This window comes from Papio anubis, chromosome 11 (genome assembly GCF_008728515.1).
Source record: "Papio anubis isolate 15944 chromosome 11, Panubis1.0, whole genome shotgun sequence".
Lineage (NCBI taxonomy): Eukaryota > Metazoa > Chordata > Mammalia > Primates > Cercopithecidae > Papio > Papio anubis.
Window position 1 is genome coordinate 60,127,194 of NC_044986.1, and position 16,401 is coordinate 60,143,594.

The window sequence follows — 16,401 nt, forward strand, 5'->3', positions numbered from 1 at the left end:
TCAGGCATTTTATATCTTACTCTTTACTCTGAGTTTATTCTACTTTTCCTCAATTTATTTTTCCCTCATTCAAATTTCTTGTATTCATTTAAAAAACCTGTTATATTTTTGAAATGTGTGCCATGCCTTTTAAAAATAGTGAGAGGTAAATCAATGGATACATTGTGTGCATTTTGTGTAGCTGAGTGCTTGACCCAATTTCAGGGAAAAGCTGTCACAGAAGGCTTCCTGGAGGAGGTTGCTTAGGATGCACATACGTCAGCTATTGTGCAGTTCAGTCAAACATGAAATCCCCAAAGTGGCATGGAACTTGAGATCACAAGGTGTATGGAGAAAAATGAAATATAGAAAATCTTATGAGATATTTATATTAGGGTGGGAAACATTTGCCATATAATATAAACTAATCACAGGAGTAAAATTACATTATACCTCCACATTCAACAGGAGGAGGTGACACATTCTTTATACCCCAGATAATTAATGTAAATTAATATCAGATTTTGCCTCAATCAGCAGTAAGAACTTATTGTATGCTTCTGACCCTTCCTTTGGCCAATATTGCTGTGTTATGATCACAGGGTACCCACCTTGAGTGAGAAGCACAGCTGGATTTCTATTCACCAGTTCTGTGATCTTAAATTCTGATCTTCTTAACTCTGACTTTGACCTTAAGATCTAGCCAATCCATTGAGATTTGTCTTACTCCCTAGAATCAGCTCATTGCCTTTTCTCATCTGGGTGACATATCTTATCCCCAGTTGCTACTAACACCCCTTCTACCTGCTACCCCTAAATGGTCCTTGAATCCTATCCTGGCCCATATCATTTTCTTCTGCTGCTCATTCTCTAACACAAAGGCAATGGATGCATTTTAGTAATGGATCTTTGAGGATATTTAAAAAAATTAGGACTCAAAGACATAATGTTATGATATAGGTTGATGGACAACACGGTTAACCATTTTGTCAGGGCCTTATTAGTGTCCTTTAAAGATTTCAAGGTGGATTTTGAGCTACCAAATCCACTTAGAAAGCTTCCTTTATTACTAAGATCAGCAGAAGGATCTTTATGTGCCAGAGGTTTCTTTGCTTCCAGTGACTGCCTTTAGAAACCATGAGTGCTCTTTCGCCACCTAGACCTGTTAGGGCACCACGATACTACACAGTCATTGCAAGCCTTTCCTAATCCTAACCCCACAAAACCCAGCTTTAGAGGAAGACGGGTTGTGAGCATCACCTACTAATGGTGAATCAAGTCATCAAACTAGAAGCATTATTTATGTATTTATTTATATATGTATTTATGTATTTATTTATTTACTGAGACAGAGTCTCGCTCTGTCGCCCAGGCTGGGGTGCAGTGGTGTGATCGAGGCTCACTGCAAGCTCTGCCTCCCGGGTTCATGCCATTCTCCTGCCTCAGCTTCCTGAGTAACTGGGACTACAGGTGCCCACCACCATGCCTGGCTAATTTTTTGTATTTTTAGTAGAGATGGAGTTTCACCATGTTAGCCAAGATGGTCTCAATCTCCTGACCTTGTGATCCACCCGCCTTGGCCTCGCAAAGTGCTGGGATTACAGGCGTGAGCCACCGCGCCCAGACCTAGAAGCATTTTTTGATAAACAAAATCTTGCTTTCAAAAGAATTCAAATCCTTTAATCATGGCACTTTTCATCCTGGCCCTCTTTTGCGTCAAGTTCATGGAAACTTCTAGATCCCACCATAACCTCCCTTGAAATTTATAAACTGCTGGTTATCAGGTGGTGCTATTTTCCAGACCTGAGAGTACATGAGGAATTTAGCTAACAACAGTCCCACAAATATCTGAGGACAGAAAACTGGTTAGAGGTCATATATTCCAGCAGACCTATTACAATATTGTGTTAGTCGGGGTTCTCCGGAGAAATAGAACAAAGTGTGTGTGTGTGTGTGTGTGTGTGTGTGTGTGTGTGTGTGTGTATTATAAGGACTTGGCTCATGAAATTGTGGAGGCTAAGACCCACCATCTGTTGCCTGCAAGCTGGAGACCCAGGAAAGCTAATGTGTAATTCAGTCTGAGTCTGAAAATCTGAAAACTAGGTGTAAATCCCAGTCCAGGGACAAGAGAAGACCAACATCCCAGCTCAAGCAGACAGGCAGGAAGAAGAGAGGAGTGAATCCCTTCTTCTTTCACCTTTTGTTCTATTCAGGCCCTCAATAGATGGGATGTCTACCTCCAGAGCCCACTCACTAACACTGATGCTTAGAGCCTATCAGTCTTGGTTCTTACAATCATTCTTTTTTTGGTTATATATTCTATTATTATTTTTAATTGACACATAATACTTATATTTATGGGTATAGTGTGATATTTTGATACATGTACACACTATCTAGGGGTCAAATCAGGGTAATTAGCATTTTCCCCCAAACATTTTTTATGTTTTTGTGCTGAGAGCATTCAAAATCCTCTTTTAGCTACTTGAAAAATATACAATAAATTGTTGTTAGTGATAGTCATCCCACAGTGCTTTGGAACACTAGCTTATTTGGAACACAGAGCTTATTCCTCCTCTCTAGCTATAATTTTGTATCTGATAGCTAACCTCTCCCTATTATCCAACCTCCCTTCCCTTCTCAGCCTCCAGTAAGGATGATTCTACTTTAAACTTCTGTCTAATAAATTTTTCAGCTTCTACATATGAGTGAGAATATTTGGTATTTGTCTTTCTGTATTATTTCACCTAATATAATGCCACCTCCTCCCCAAGGCTCATTTATGTTGCTGTGAGCTACAGGATTTTATTCTTTTTTATGGCTGAATAGTATTTCATTGTGTATATATGCCACATTTTCTTTATTCATTCATTTGTTGATGGATACTTAGTTTGACTCCATATCTTGGCTATTGAGTACAGTACTGCAATAAATATGGTAGTGCAGGTATCTCTTCAACATACTGATTTTTTTTTGATATATAGACCCAGTAGTGGGATTGCTGGGCCATATGGTAGTTCTACTTTGAGTTTTTTGAGAAGTCTCCATACTGTTGTTCACAATGACTGTACTAACTCACATTTACATCAACAGTGTATAAGAGTTTTCCTTTCTCTGCATTCTCACCAGCCTTTGTTTTTTTTGTTTTGTTTTTTTGTTTGTTTTTTTTTTTTTTGATAATAGCCATTCTAACTGGGATGAGATGACATTTCACTCTGGTTTTGATGCACATTTCTCTGATTAGTGGTGATGAGCATTTTTTTCATATATCTTTTGGCCATTTGTATGTCTTCTTTTGAAAAATGGCTATTCAGATCATGTGCCCATAAAAATATTTAAAGAGATTTATTCTGAGCCAATATGGGTGACCATGGCCCAGGATATATATTTGGGGGTCTGTTACTGGAGACTTATTGTGTTCTTTTGAAGGAGACTTTTTTTCTTGCTTTTAAAATGTTTCTTGTGTCCTGACATTGATATCTGTGCATCTGTTGGGACAGTTGCCTCTTCCAATTTTATGGAGAAGCTTTCATAGGGAAAGACTTTCCTGCAGGTGTGACCTATAGTATTGGTTGGGTATAGTGCTTTGGCTCTGGTTCTGGATGGTGCAGTAGTGTAATCTCTGCGTTATTTCTTCGGCTATAATGAATGTCAGAAGTGTCTGCAAGTGCTTCAGTGGCCTAGAATGAGAGTGTTTGTGGAGGCAGTGGCGTGGCTTTGCCAGGAACAAGGGCTACCAGGTGAACCCATCCTTAGGTCCTCAGGGTGTGTGCATGTTGGTTCTCGCAGTCTTGGGGGTGACTTCCCCACTGTGCTGGAGTGTCTGTTTCTTGGGGCTCTGGGTACATTGTGGGCTCAAGTGCTGGAGTTATGGTTGTACTACTGAGTCTAGCTGGGGTCATGGTATTGCAGCCTTTGTTGGGGCAGGATGGGGTGATGACAGGGCCTTAGGAATGTGAAGTTGCAAGGGTGTTGGACCCCAGGGCAGGATGTACGTTGGCATCCTTTAGGCCCTCAGAGATGGGGGCCTAACATGGGTTCCTTCTCTGGATCAATGCAGCCATGTGGACTCTAGGCATGGGAACTGTCGGGGATATCCCCCTTACCTTTTCACTGCAATGGAGAGTCCTTGCCTCTGACCAATTTTTGGCTGGGTGCTTTGCTTTCCTCTCTATGCTGCCACCCCAGGTTTCTGTGTTTCAGAAGGCTTGTATCACTTCCTTGCTGAATTTCAGTGTTCTCCCTAAGACATTCTACTGGAAGTGAGTTTTTTTATTTGTTATTTTAGTCGTTTGTTTTGGAGAAAGTTCATGTTGGGCACCTGTACAGCTATGGATCTTATAAGAATTCTTATTAAAATGTAATGAAATAATAAAATGTTTGAGATTTGCTTCATGTTAATCCAAAGTGGTGGGAAAAACTGAGTGGATAAATAAGTAAAATAAACTTGATCACATGATTCTTAGTAAACTGGGAGATGGGTAAATGGAGGTCATGATATTCTCTTTACTTTTGTATAGGTTTGAAATTTTACGTAATATAAGAAAGTGTGGTGAATAGATATATACTTACATGTTTTAAGTTAAAATCAACTTTTAAGGTTTGACAAATAAAAAGGAGTTTCAGATATTTATGTATGACCTTTGTGACACTCCATGCCTTTAGTCTAAGGACCGCAGCTAGAATCTTGCCCTCAACAGAGAACAATGAGGCACAATATTGGTTTCCAGTCACCTTTCTTGTATTTTCTCTTAAAGATGATGACCACACTTGCCTTTTTCAAATATCGTGGCATTTCTTCTGTTTCCATATATGTAGATAGTCACACAGCCTCTGCCCTTTCTACTTGAAAACCTCAGCAGGTTTTTCTGTTCCTCACAGTTTGGCAATGGTGCTTCGAAGGAACACACAAAACACCCTAAAAGATTCGGAGCAGATAGCAGTGGGGCATTGAATGAGATGGATTTAAAGAGCTAAGACAGTCAGTGGCTGTTATTTAGAGACCAGAAACAAATGTGAAAGTGGGAATTGAAAAAGGAGGAAGCAGAGACATTAGTAAAGCTGTTTAACGGGAAAAAAAGCCCAAAGTACATCGTAAAGGATAAAAATGTGGGCATTTATATCTTCATTAAGGAATTTATTAATTAGAGTTGAGTTGTTCACTAGTTTATAGTTCCCTGGGACTAGGACAAGCCTCTGAGAGGAGCCCAGGCAGAGAGCAGTCAGCCTGGATAATTATCATGGCTTGCCGTGGGGCTTTCCTCCAGCCTGGTAAACAATTTAATATCTGGCAGGTAGATGAACAGGCCTGGGATGCTCTACCCATCAGGCAAGACTAATTCCCAGACAGGAATCCTGGCCAGTTGCCAAAGTAGGCTCCTCCCTTCTTTTATTGGAAGTGAGAGAAGAGCTGAGTAGCCTTACCTGGCAATGGCCCAGGACCTCCAGCTTCTCCTTTCCTGCTGTGTGCAATGATCATTCCCAGATCCAAGGTGCTCATATTGATTCCGTGCCTCTAGGCCAAGATGATACACCAGGCACCATGCTGCCTGGCCTATAGCAGCAAAGAGTATTGTATGGTGTTTGTGACAGTTAGAGGGGAGCCTCCTGCTCTGATCCACTTCTTTCTGTTTCTTGCTTTTAGCTCTGTCTGCCACTGATGATCCCTTACTTACCCATTGGGCTTAATAATTTTATTTATTTTCATTAGCTCCTGAGTCTTCAGTCTTCCCTTAAGGAGGAGAAAGAAGAGACCAGGAATGGCCATGATGGTGATGTCAATGTGGGGTGCTGCTGGGTAAAAATATATAAGAGAAAGGTGAGAGCATGTTTGGAAATGGTAAGTGTATGTCCTACCGAAAGACAGTCAAATTACAGTTTCTAAATAATCCCTGGCCTGGGCACATAAAATGTATCAGAGAATGGATTTGTTCTGTGGGTCTGAAGTTTGGAACTGCTGGCACTGACTGCCATTCTTGGCACCCATTCCATGTTTTTGTGGGAATGTCATTTGGGCCTACTCAGTCCTCAGGAGAGGGTATGAGTGGGGCATCTGTGTTCATGTCTAGGTAGGGAGTGTCCTCTGATGAAGGTACACAGATTATCTACTCTCATCCTCATCCTGATAAATGCCAAGTGCCTGTGTGAGACAGTGGCTTTTCGGCCATATCAGCCTAATCTTTAATGGCAAAGAAAGAGAACCATAATTTTAGTGCCTAATTCCTGTCCCCTCCTACACTTGTACTTACTGTTTCCTGGTTCTGAGTTTTTCCTCTCTGTCTGTGTAAGGTCTGCTGCTTTGGTACCTCCTGGTCTCTGGTAAGTGGTTAAATACACTAATCCACACAAAGGTGCTAATGGCTTAAAGTTGTACTCATTCCAGCAATTATTTCTGTGGCTCATGGAAAGGCTAAGGCTTAATCCAAAGGAATCCTGTCTAATAGATTTCCACATATTTTAGCACAAAGGAAGTGAATCTATTTTGGGAACATTGTAGAAGTCATGTGGTGAATTCTTTTGATTGCCTTACTCAATTTACATTTTACTGTCCTCTATGAAGAGGTTAAAAAGCTAAAAACTATATTTCCAACACCTTTTTATAAACAGGACTCTGGATATAAAATAGATTTTTCCAATTAGATGTTTTTGTTTTAAGATATACAAGGTGGGAGGGAGGTAGAAGCCCTTTTCCTGCTTCCTGTTTTTGTTTTTATTCATAAGCAAGGATGGGGGAATGTGAGTTGTTTGGCATCAGCATTCCCGTGTCTAATCTCCAGCTTCCCAAGTATTGAGAGGTCATCATGGCAGCAGTGTCATCTTGATTCTGCTGTCTAATTCTTGGGCTCCAGCTACAAGTGGGTATCATTTTGCATTTATGTCTCCAGCGGCAGCCTCAGAGGTGGGCCAGTTTTCTATTGTTCTGGCAGTCATTCCTGGAGGCCCATCTTAGAACATGCTCCTTTAGCCCTTCCATTAATTTTGTAAACTCCGAAATTCCCTGCATTAAATATTTTCCCGCTCAAAATACTTAGAGCTCTTTCTGTTTTCTGTATTGAACCTTAATGAATAGAGATCCTTCAAATGGTTTATATCATACTTAATTTCTGAAGTTAATTCTACTTCTTAAGTTCAAAGATGAAAAATAAGGGCACCTTTCACAGAGAAGACCATGCCAGTGTAGAAATGGAGTGCTACAACTGTGGCATTGACTTGAGTCTGGCTCAGTGATCTAGTAATTTACTAGACCAGATGTTCCCCGCTATCAATGTCACTAATGTCTCATAGAAGGTTTAGGTCCCTGCAGATTGTACTGGCAACTAGGGTTTTTTTTTTTTTTTTTTTTTTAAACAGCTCTCTTGGTGCTACAGATAAGCTTTTTGGCAAGCAGATGAAGGTAGCCTAAATAGGTGATTGGCATGTATTTTTGTCATTGCCCTGGCCTTCCTTAATTGTTAAGATAGATCAGTGAGTAATGTAGTCATCTTTTCTAGTGGGGAATGCACTTTGGTATGGGAATGACTGAACTGAAAATGCAAGGTGAAAGTGTTGTTTTGTGTCAAAATGCTCATTTCTCCCATAACTGTTGAGTAAATGTAGCCATTAGTGTATGCATACAATTTCCCTTAATCCTCTGAGCGTTCAAGCAGCAGGTAGACACTCCCTGCTGAGAAACATATTTGAGTGAGATGAGCATTTTTAAAAGGCGCATGAATGTATTCACCATCTGGGGAGGCCAGAATTATTCTCCCGTGTTCAGCATGAATTCAGGTGACTTCGGGAGATGGGGAGCAGTGATGTTGCTCTCAATTTTTGCTGCCTACTGATTTCAGCTTTCCTTGTAGCAGCTGGAACTGAAGAATCTCCTGAGCAAACAGTAGCTTAAAGGCAGAACATCTTGGAAACTGGGAGATGACTCTGAAGGCTTTCAGACAAGGGATGTTCATAGGTGGCATTCATTTTTATACCAGAGGCATCATTCTTTCTAAGATGGCCCTGTAACCTTTTTCAGTTTTCTATAGAAACTGCTTTTTACATGTTTGGTTGCTACCCAGCAAAATGGCCTTGCCTCATACAGAGAAAACATCCCACTCACTCTATACCTTTTTATTTATTTCATTTAATTAACACTTAAGTAAATGATGATTACTATGCACCAAATATTAACTCGATTCTTATAACATTCTTTTGAGGTGGGTACTATTATTTCTCCCATTTTATAGATGATAAAACCAAGGGACAGAGTGATCAAGTAACTTATCCATGGGCACACAGCTAGTAAAGCAGGATTCAAAACCATGTTGTGGCTGCAGAGTGCCTGCTCTGAACCACTGTGCCATAGACTACTCACCTTGCCTTCATCTCAGAGAGCTTGCAATGTTGCCTTCTCTTTAAGTCCAGAGCTGCTGCATATCGTACAGATTGTTCACTAGCTGAGGAGACGCAGTCAAAGGATGTGGGAGCTAAAGTCTAGCTTGTCTTCTGTTTACCAAACTCTGTGTTCTGGTGCGCTGCTACTACCCAGAGACAGAGGAGTCTTTATCCAATTTGGACATAGGCACTGTATGGGGTAGCAGTGGCTCATACATTTCAAGGCTTCCTCCTCTACTTTTGTACTGAATCTCACTCCTTCCTGTCTCTTCTAATGCCTTAGGGCTTCCTTGACTTCTCAAGCATGGACAATAATTTGACCTGATGAATAACATGAAGCTGTACCTCTTGATGTCAGTTCATTATCTGCATAAAAGCCTTTAGGATACTTTGAAGCAGCTTTAGCGTCTCTTGCCTATGCCATAGAACTAATATTTAAACTCTTTCAGTATCTTATAGCCTTTTTCTGGGAATCTTTTGAAGTGTGGTAGGTCCCTCTAAATTATAAAACTGCTCAAAAATGAAAAGCAAAGTCACCATAAAGTTAAATTGAAGTATTCATTAAATCATGGAACCCAACTGCCTTATATAGAATTGTTTGGGAATTGGGAAAGTATGTTCTGAGTTGGATTTCAGGGTATCTGGAGAGCTTTTCCCTCTAACCTAAGGGGTTGATAATGTCAGAAGGAGCTGGGAAAGGACTATGGTGCTGACAGTGAGGTGGTGGCTGTTGGTATGACCTGGCCATCTGCTGCGTTCACAGGCTGTGTTCACAGGCTGATACACCTTTTCTGATTGGCCTCCTAAATCTGCTTTTGCCAACCTCCAATTCATTTCTAACACAGGCAGCCAGACTAATCTTCACAGAATGCAAATGTGATCATGGTACTCCTTAAAACCCTTGAATGCCTTCTCATTGCTATTAGTGTAAGATCCTTAACATGGCCTGGCCCCTGTCTAGTTCTCATTTGCGTATTGACCTGTTCTCCTCCTTTTCACAGTGCTTTAGACCCTCTGGTCTCCTTTCAGTTAGTTCTAATGTCTTAAGCTCTCTCCCATTATAGTTTCTTCATATGTGGTTTTTTTAAAAAAAATTTACCTAAAATGTTTTATTTCTCCTCACCTGGTTAGCTGCCACACATCCTTTGATCATCAACTTACATGTGACTTAGGAAAAAATATTAACGTACTGAAAGCATCATGTAGGTGTCCTTGAGAGCATCAATTGTAGATGAAAATTAAATGTTTAACACCTCTCTTCCTGGGGAAACTGTAGCCTCTGTTAGGCAGGGGCCATGTTTGCCTTATTTTTTTTTCTTCTGGTACCTAAGTATTGAATAAGTATTTGACGAATGAATCAAAGGGTAAATAAATGATTAATGAACTGAGAAGATTTAACTTCCATATGTAACTGTTTTCTTTCCCCACCTAGATTTCACATTTCATGAAGGCAGGAGCCATATCTTTACTCATTTTCATAGGCCCTGAACTGATTAGCCCAGAGCTTTGCAAATGGTGTGCCTCAATAAAGATTTGCTGGTTAATTAATTAATCTGCCAAGCTCAGATGAATTAGTTAAGGTATGGAAAAGTAAGGAAAAGGTCAGGATGAAATATACTGGATTATTCTGATGAAAGAGGGCAGTCTGGTGTTTCAAAGTACAGTGAATATTGGTCTCTGCTTATGTGCAATGATCAATACATTAGTAGATCCTGCCCCATGTTGAACCCTCTATTTTCAACCTGATTGATTGTTTAACTGCTGACTTTTGTCTCTACTAACAGTATTTGGTTAGCATAGGTAAAAGTCTTTGACCTGGGTTAGTAATAGTTGCTTTTTGTATTTATTCTTGTGTTTCTGAGAGTAATTGGAATTTTTCCCTCTATTTGTTGATATGCCAAGGACTATGTATAATAGGTAGCTGATTAAACAGGTTGTGAAGAAGAAAACAAGATGTCTCAGGTTTTTTCTTTTAATTTATTGATTTTGGATAGGGACTCATTTTCATGGCTTCAGATCATACATGTTGTCTACACAATTATCCATATTCAATTCTTCCTGTTGGAAGAGGGTAGGACAGAATCCTGAGCCTCTTATTCAGAGGGCACAATTCATCCTCCTATGCCTATTGATTCTGACCTAAATTTGTATTTTCTTTTCTGTCTTTTTTTCTTCCTTTCTACATTAAAATCTGCTCCTACCCCATGCTTGGAAGAAAGACATAAAAGCTGCAAAATAATTGGAATGGATTTTCCATTTTCTCTTGCCCTATCTGAATTATCATCATCATCCTCATTTTCATCATGATCCTGTAGTCCCTCCCATCTTGTAGCATACTACAATTCCAAAGCCCTTTCACGTACATTTACCTCACATGCTTTCCCCCTCGACCTCAGTTGTTGCTCAATTTATAGCTCAGGAATCTTGGACTCCCAGAGGTAAAGTGGCTTAGCTAAGGTTATATGGCTAGAGAGTGAGTAAAACTGGATATATTTGCCAGAACTCTTCCAATTGAAAGGAATAAAAATCAAATTTTGGTGAGCTGCCAGCCTAAGAGAAAAAGAATATATTGCAAAGAGTTTGGAGTTGTTTATAGAATGGAAGAAAGAGATACAGAAGCCAGGTCAACTTTTGGAACTGGAGCCAAGAAACTTGAAGCCTGTGGGAATTTCTCACACCTTCTCATGTCTGCCAATTTTGGGGTATTGGCATCATCGAGTCAAACTTCCCCAGGTAGTAGGGACATGGTTATCAGTGGGGCTGCCATGTATAGTGTGCAGTGTACAAGTGTGTTCCACCCAAGTGTCACAAATCATACCACACTCAAAGATTTGTATGTTTATTATGATAAATTTCCAGCAGATGGCACTCAAGGTTTTTTTTTTTATTTTTATTTTTTGTGTTTTTATTTTTTTTTTTTAAACAAAAGCACTTTGAGGAAGAGCACATTTTTCCACTTTGCAGAAAGACTCCTTAGGGGGCACTGGGGATGCTGCCTTACAACAGCTCTGAGGTTACATTCTTCCTGGTTATAACAAAGGAGAAAGATAAACCTTTCCTAGAAGCTCCAGCAGAAAGAACCTAGACAATAACTCTGATGGACCTGGCTTGGGTCCTACCTTGGACCAATTTCTATGTCTCAAGTGAGGCCCCAGACATCACAATCCACATACACTTTTATTTTCATATATAAAATTCTGACTGCTGCCTACAAAATGCAGTAGATCCATGTGTAATGACAAGTATAATCTCCCTTCTTCAAGACAGCTGTCCGAAACTATCACCCAACTACTGCATCTATTACCAAGTGCAGGGTCTTGGGTGATATGCATGCTATGGTTTGACTGTGTACGTTTTAAAGTTCAGGTGTTGTCAATGTGATAGTATTAACAGGTGAGGCCAGTAAGAGGTGATCTAATCAGGAGGGCTCCTCCCCTCATAAATTGGATTCAGGTCCTCATAAAAGAGGTTTCACACAGCATTCTGAGAGTTTATCCTCTGTCTTCCACCATGTGAAGATGCAGCATTTCTTCCCTTTCGAGGATGCAGCAATGAGACACCATCTTGGAAGCAGAGACCAGACTCACACCAGATGATAACCAACTGCTGCCTTGACCTTGGACTTCACAGTCTCCAGAACTGTGAGAAAGAAATTTCTATTGTTTATAAATCAGCTAGTCTGTGGTATTTGGTTATTGTAGCACTAATGAACTAAGACAATGCCTCTCAGTCAGGTCAGATATAGCTGCTGGAGATTCAGAAATCTATGGGTGTTGGGGCTAATTTAATTGTTTCTAACCCATCCAAGGTACAACAATACAGGAAAAACAGAATAGCTACACTCCAGAAAATATGTCATAGCCCACTCAATAGGACTGTATGCCATATTCATTTTTTACTCTCTGTCATTTTTACTCTTTACTTTTAGGTCTCTGGCATTCTTTTTCTTTTTTTTTTTATGAGACAATGTCTGGCTGTGCCGCCCAGTTTGGAGTGCAGTGGCATAATCTCATCACGCTGCAACCTCTGCCTCCTGGGCTCACGCCATCCTCTCATCTCAGCCTCCCAAGTAGCTGGGACTGCAGGATGCACCACCATGCTGGGGTAATTTTTGTATTTTTTGTAGAGGCAGGGTTTCTCTATATTGATCAGGCTGGTGTTGAACCCCTGAGCTCAAGTGATTCACCCATCTTGACCTCCCAAACTGCCCGACCATTTGGCCAATGGTCATTCAGTCTTTTGGCATCTTTTCCTTGGTGGTTTCCCTCCATGGCCACAATAGGTAGAGGGGCTTCCCATGGAGGGTAATATTCTTTGAGAAGCCCCCTTGCTATCTTTGTGGTTACAGCAACCCAGGGGATTACCTTGGAGATTGAATGATTAAAGGCTTCTAATTTAGGAATTTCTCCATCAAAATATCTCTTTTAAAGAGCTTGTTAAATTTCAATGTTTAGTTCATTTGAATGGGCTCTATTGACTTGTAGCCAACCAGAAATCTTATTGAGTCATAATATTTGTCTCTGGACCTTGCCTTTGAAGGTTTTGTTTTTTAGAAACAAACCTATAGGACTTTGCCTATCCTTCCATGGCCTCTTTAATAACTTCTCCCTTGGCCCCTGCCTCAGGGCAACTGAAGCAATAGGCTGAAATAAAACGGAGCTCATTTGCTCTCTGGCTTCTGTCTACATCCCAATCATTTATGCCTCATGATGAAAAAACTTACTATTCTTTCTCAGGAAGAGGTGTACAGCAGGAATTGTTTGGGAGAAGCCTGGGTGACCAGCCTTTCCCATTTCTGAGTTATTCCTTAGCATCCCCTCTCCTTGTCAGTGCAGTGACTTTACTGTGGGGCAGAGGGTTCATCTTTGATAGTTTTGCAGGTAGCATAGCTGTCTGACCCTCAGCAGCTTTGGATCACTAGCCAAAGGCAGAAAGTGCCTCTGTTTTAACACCACATACCTATTTATTTTCTCCTATCTGCTTTAAGAAATGCCAATTTGGATTGAGACATTTTCTTCTTGAAGGATCTTACTGAAGGCGATAAGTATCCAGCATGTTCTTATTTTTAAAATATTTTTATACCAAACCACCGAAATGTTATCATGGTCTGTCTGCAAAGATACAGCAGGTGATGGTTAACACCTGCTTTGTTTTCATTTAAGGAGGACTCTGCCTTCCCAGCTGGGAATGGAGGGATCTTGCATTCATCTCTACCTTATATCAACTGAGCCTATCCTACTTTTAAGGGTCTGCCATTTGTATTGCCCCACATCTGGGTATTAATTTCTATTAACCAGTCATTCTTGTGTTACTGGTGACAGTGACTCAATTGTAACTAGCTTAAGAGTAATTATTGGAAAGACACTGGGTAACTTAACACAACAGTTGCAGGGAGAGGTGGCTCTGGAAACGTCTATGACTGGAGCTTGGGATTTGGGAATTGACTATTTCCTATTCCAGATCCTCTCTGGATGCTGGCTTCATTTGCTCTTACTCCTCTACATGGCTGCAGGAAGCTCTGGGTGACGTCCTTACACCTCACAACCAAAGAGAAAAGAGGGATTCTTCTCTTCCTGCTCCATGAGGAAAATGCTGGAGAAGGGCTCTGATAAGCCTGGCTTGGATCAATCATTGGACCTGAGGGGTAGGGTCCTGTAATCGGCTCAGCCTGGGCCATCTGCTGCCCCTTTAAGCCCCAGGTGGGGAGAGCTGGTGGACAGGCAGAAGGAAGCCAGCACCCTAGGTACCTACTCACTAGGCTCTCAGCACAGAGCTCTGCCACCCCACCTCGCTGCCTTTGATATCACTTAACCGACTCGCTGGCTTATTTTTCAAGTACTGAGAATTCTAATATCCTCTGTGTACTGTGATAGTTGCCGAATTCCTGGCTAGCATCATGTTTGTTCTTATGGGTGGTCAAAAATAAATACTCGAGTAGTTTTGAAACCATACCGTAGGAACCGAGGATGTCCTTTTAATAGTAAAAATGAAAACCATTATCCTTATCCTCAAAGACAACCAACTTTTCTTAAAAATTACTGCCTTTGTTTTTTTTTTTTTTTTTTTGATGCCATCCTTCTGGCTTTGGGAAAACAGTCACGTTCTGCCCAGATTATGCTTTTGATGAATGTGGTCTCTGGATATTCAGCTGGGACAGTGATCTACAGAGACAGCAATTGAAATGGCCAATCACAGGAGCCACCAAATCATGCCTGAGTGCAGGTGTGTGATTAACAGCAGGTGCTGGAGATGTCCGAGCTGGCAAATTGGAGTCTTCCTTTCTCCTCACCTTAGTGATGCTTTAGATTTCCTTGGAACTGAAATTTCTGCAGGAAGGTAAACTTTGTCACAAACAGCTGCTTACTGGATACTTAAAATAGGCTGCTTTGCAGTGGGAGTTACTTTTTAAAGTCGTATCTCCTGTCTTTCTAGCTTGACTGTGAACCCCTTGGGTCCTTGGGGCCAAGGACCTGAGTTTATATTTCTTTATATACCCACTCTTCCTAGAGGAGTTTTGTGTATGCAGAAGGTGTTTAGCCAGGGTTGGAGGGTTATTATGAAGGCAGGTCAAGAGGTGGAATGTTGGCACCATTGGCTTTAGAAAGTGGATAAAAAAGGCTCCCCAGTCTCAGGTGAATGGAGAATTATGGCTATGGAATAAGCATTGATCTAGGAGCCAGTAGGTATCTGGGTTCTGGTTCTATTTTGAATTCTGACTAAATTTTTGAGCAAGAATAGTTGTTAAACATTTGATTGAGTGACTATTAGGTGCTAGGAGCTGGGAGTAACAGTGCATCTGATAGACATTTCCATGAAGCTTTCATTTTAGTGGGAGAACACAGAATACCAACAAGATGCTAAACAAGATAATTAGAGATAATCAGACATCCCATGAAAGAAGAGGGATATGATGGAAAGTAACTGAGGACACCTTTTAGGATAGGGAAGAAAGGGGTAAAATTGAATGAGAGTTAGGAATGTAGCCTCAGGATAAGACAGAGCTGAGTTTGAACCTCAACCTCTTCCACTTAGCAGCTGTGTGTCCTAAGCAACATTATGTAATTCCTCTGAGTCTCAATCTTGTCTAAAAAAATGGGGCTATGCACTTAGTTATAAAGGTGATATAAAGGTTAAACTTTAAAATCATATAAAATTAATAGTAAGGACTTACTATGATGTATTTTGGCCAGTGTCCTCTGGGTTGTGACAAAATGGTTTTGAATGCCTTTTCTAGTTCTAAATTTCTGATTTTTGTTGTCCAATATTTTTCTTTAAAAATAAATAAGAAAAGGAAAAAAGGAAACCCTTCTGATTACTTTCCAGGTTCCAAAGACTTTCAGTGAAACAGAAGATGTGTAATTGTCATTTCTACTTAACTTTGCAATCTTCTGAGCTGAGTGTCTTTAAATAGGAAGAAGCAGCCATAAATCTTGCAAAGTTCAAAATCCATTACCTAGGGATATGGTTAATGTCTCCCAAGTTGATGTGTAATTATCTTTTTAAGAACAGAGCTGGCTAAAGAAAGCTTTGGTAGGTTTTTAAAATCAATTCCAAAGCAACCATTAAATCAACAGTTATTCAGATTTAATTCATTGCATATGGTCCCAGGTGTGGGTGTGACAAACCAAAGGATTTGTGGGATGAACAGTCAGATTTTCCATCTCTCTGTATTAACATGTGAGCAGAAGAGAATGAATGGCTTCTTACAACCAATAATTAAAGGACCCTGAGGCACACATCACCCTCATCAGTGGCAGGGCTAAAATACCCAGTCCCAGTGGGCTGCAAGGCAGGCCATCGTAGAACAACTCTAGGCGAAGAGGCGGACACCATGTGTTCTACTCCTGAACTTCCTACTTTCCTACTGCGTGAAACTGTGCATCCCATATCTCTAGCCTTTTGTAAATATTTTAGGTATCCTATATCTACAGATGTTATTTATGAAAAAATTCCACGTAAGCTGAAATCTCTACCTTGGAAAGCCTCTTCTTTTGTTTCAAAGCATTATCCCAGAAGACCTTTGTTTACATGTTTATATAAGGGAGAGCTTATAAA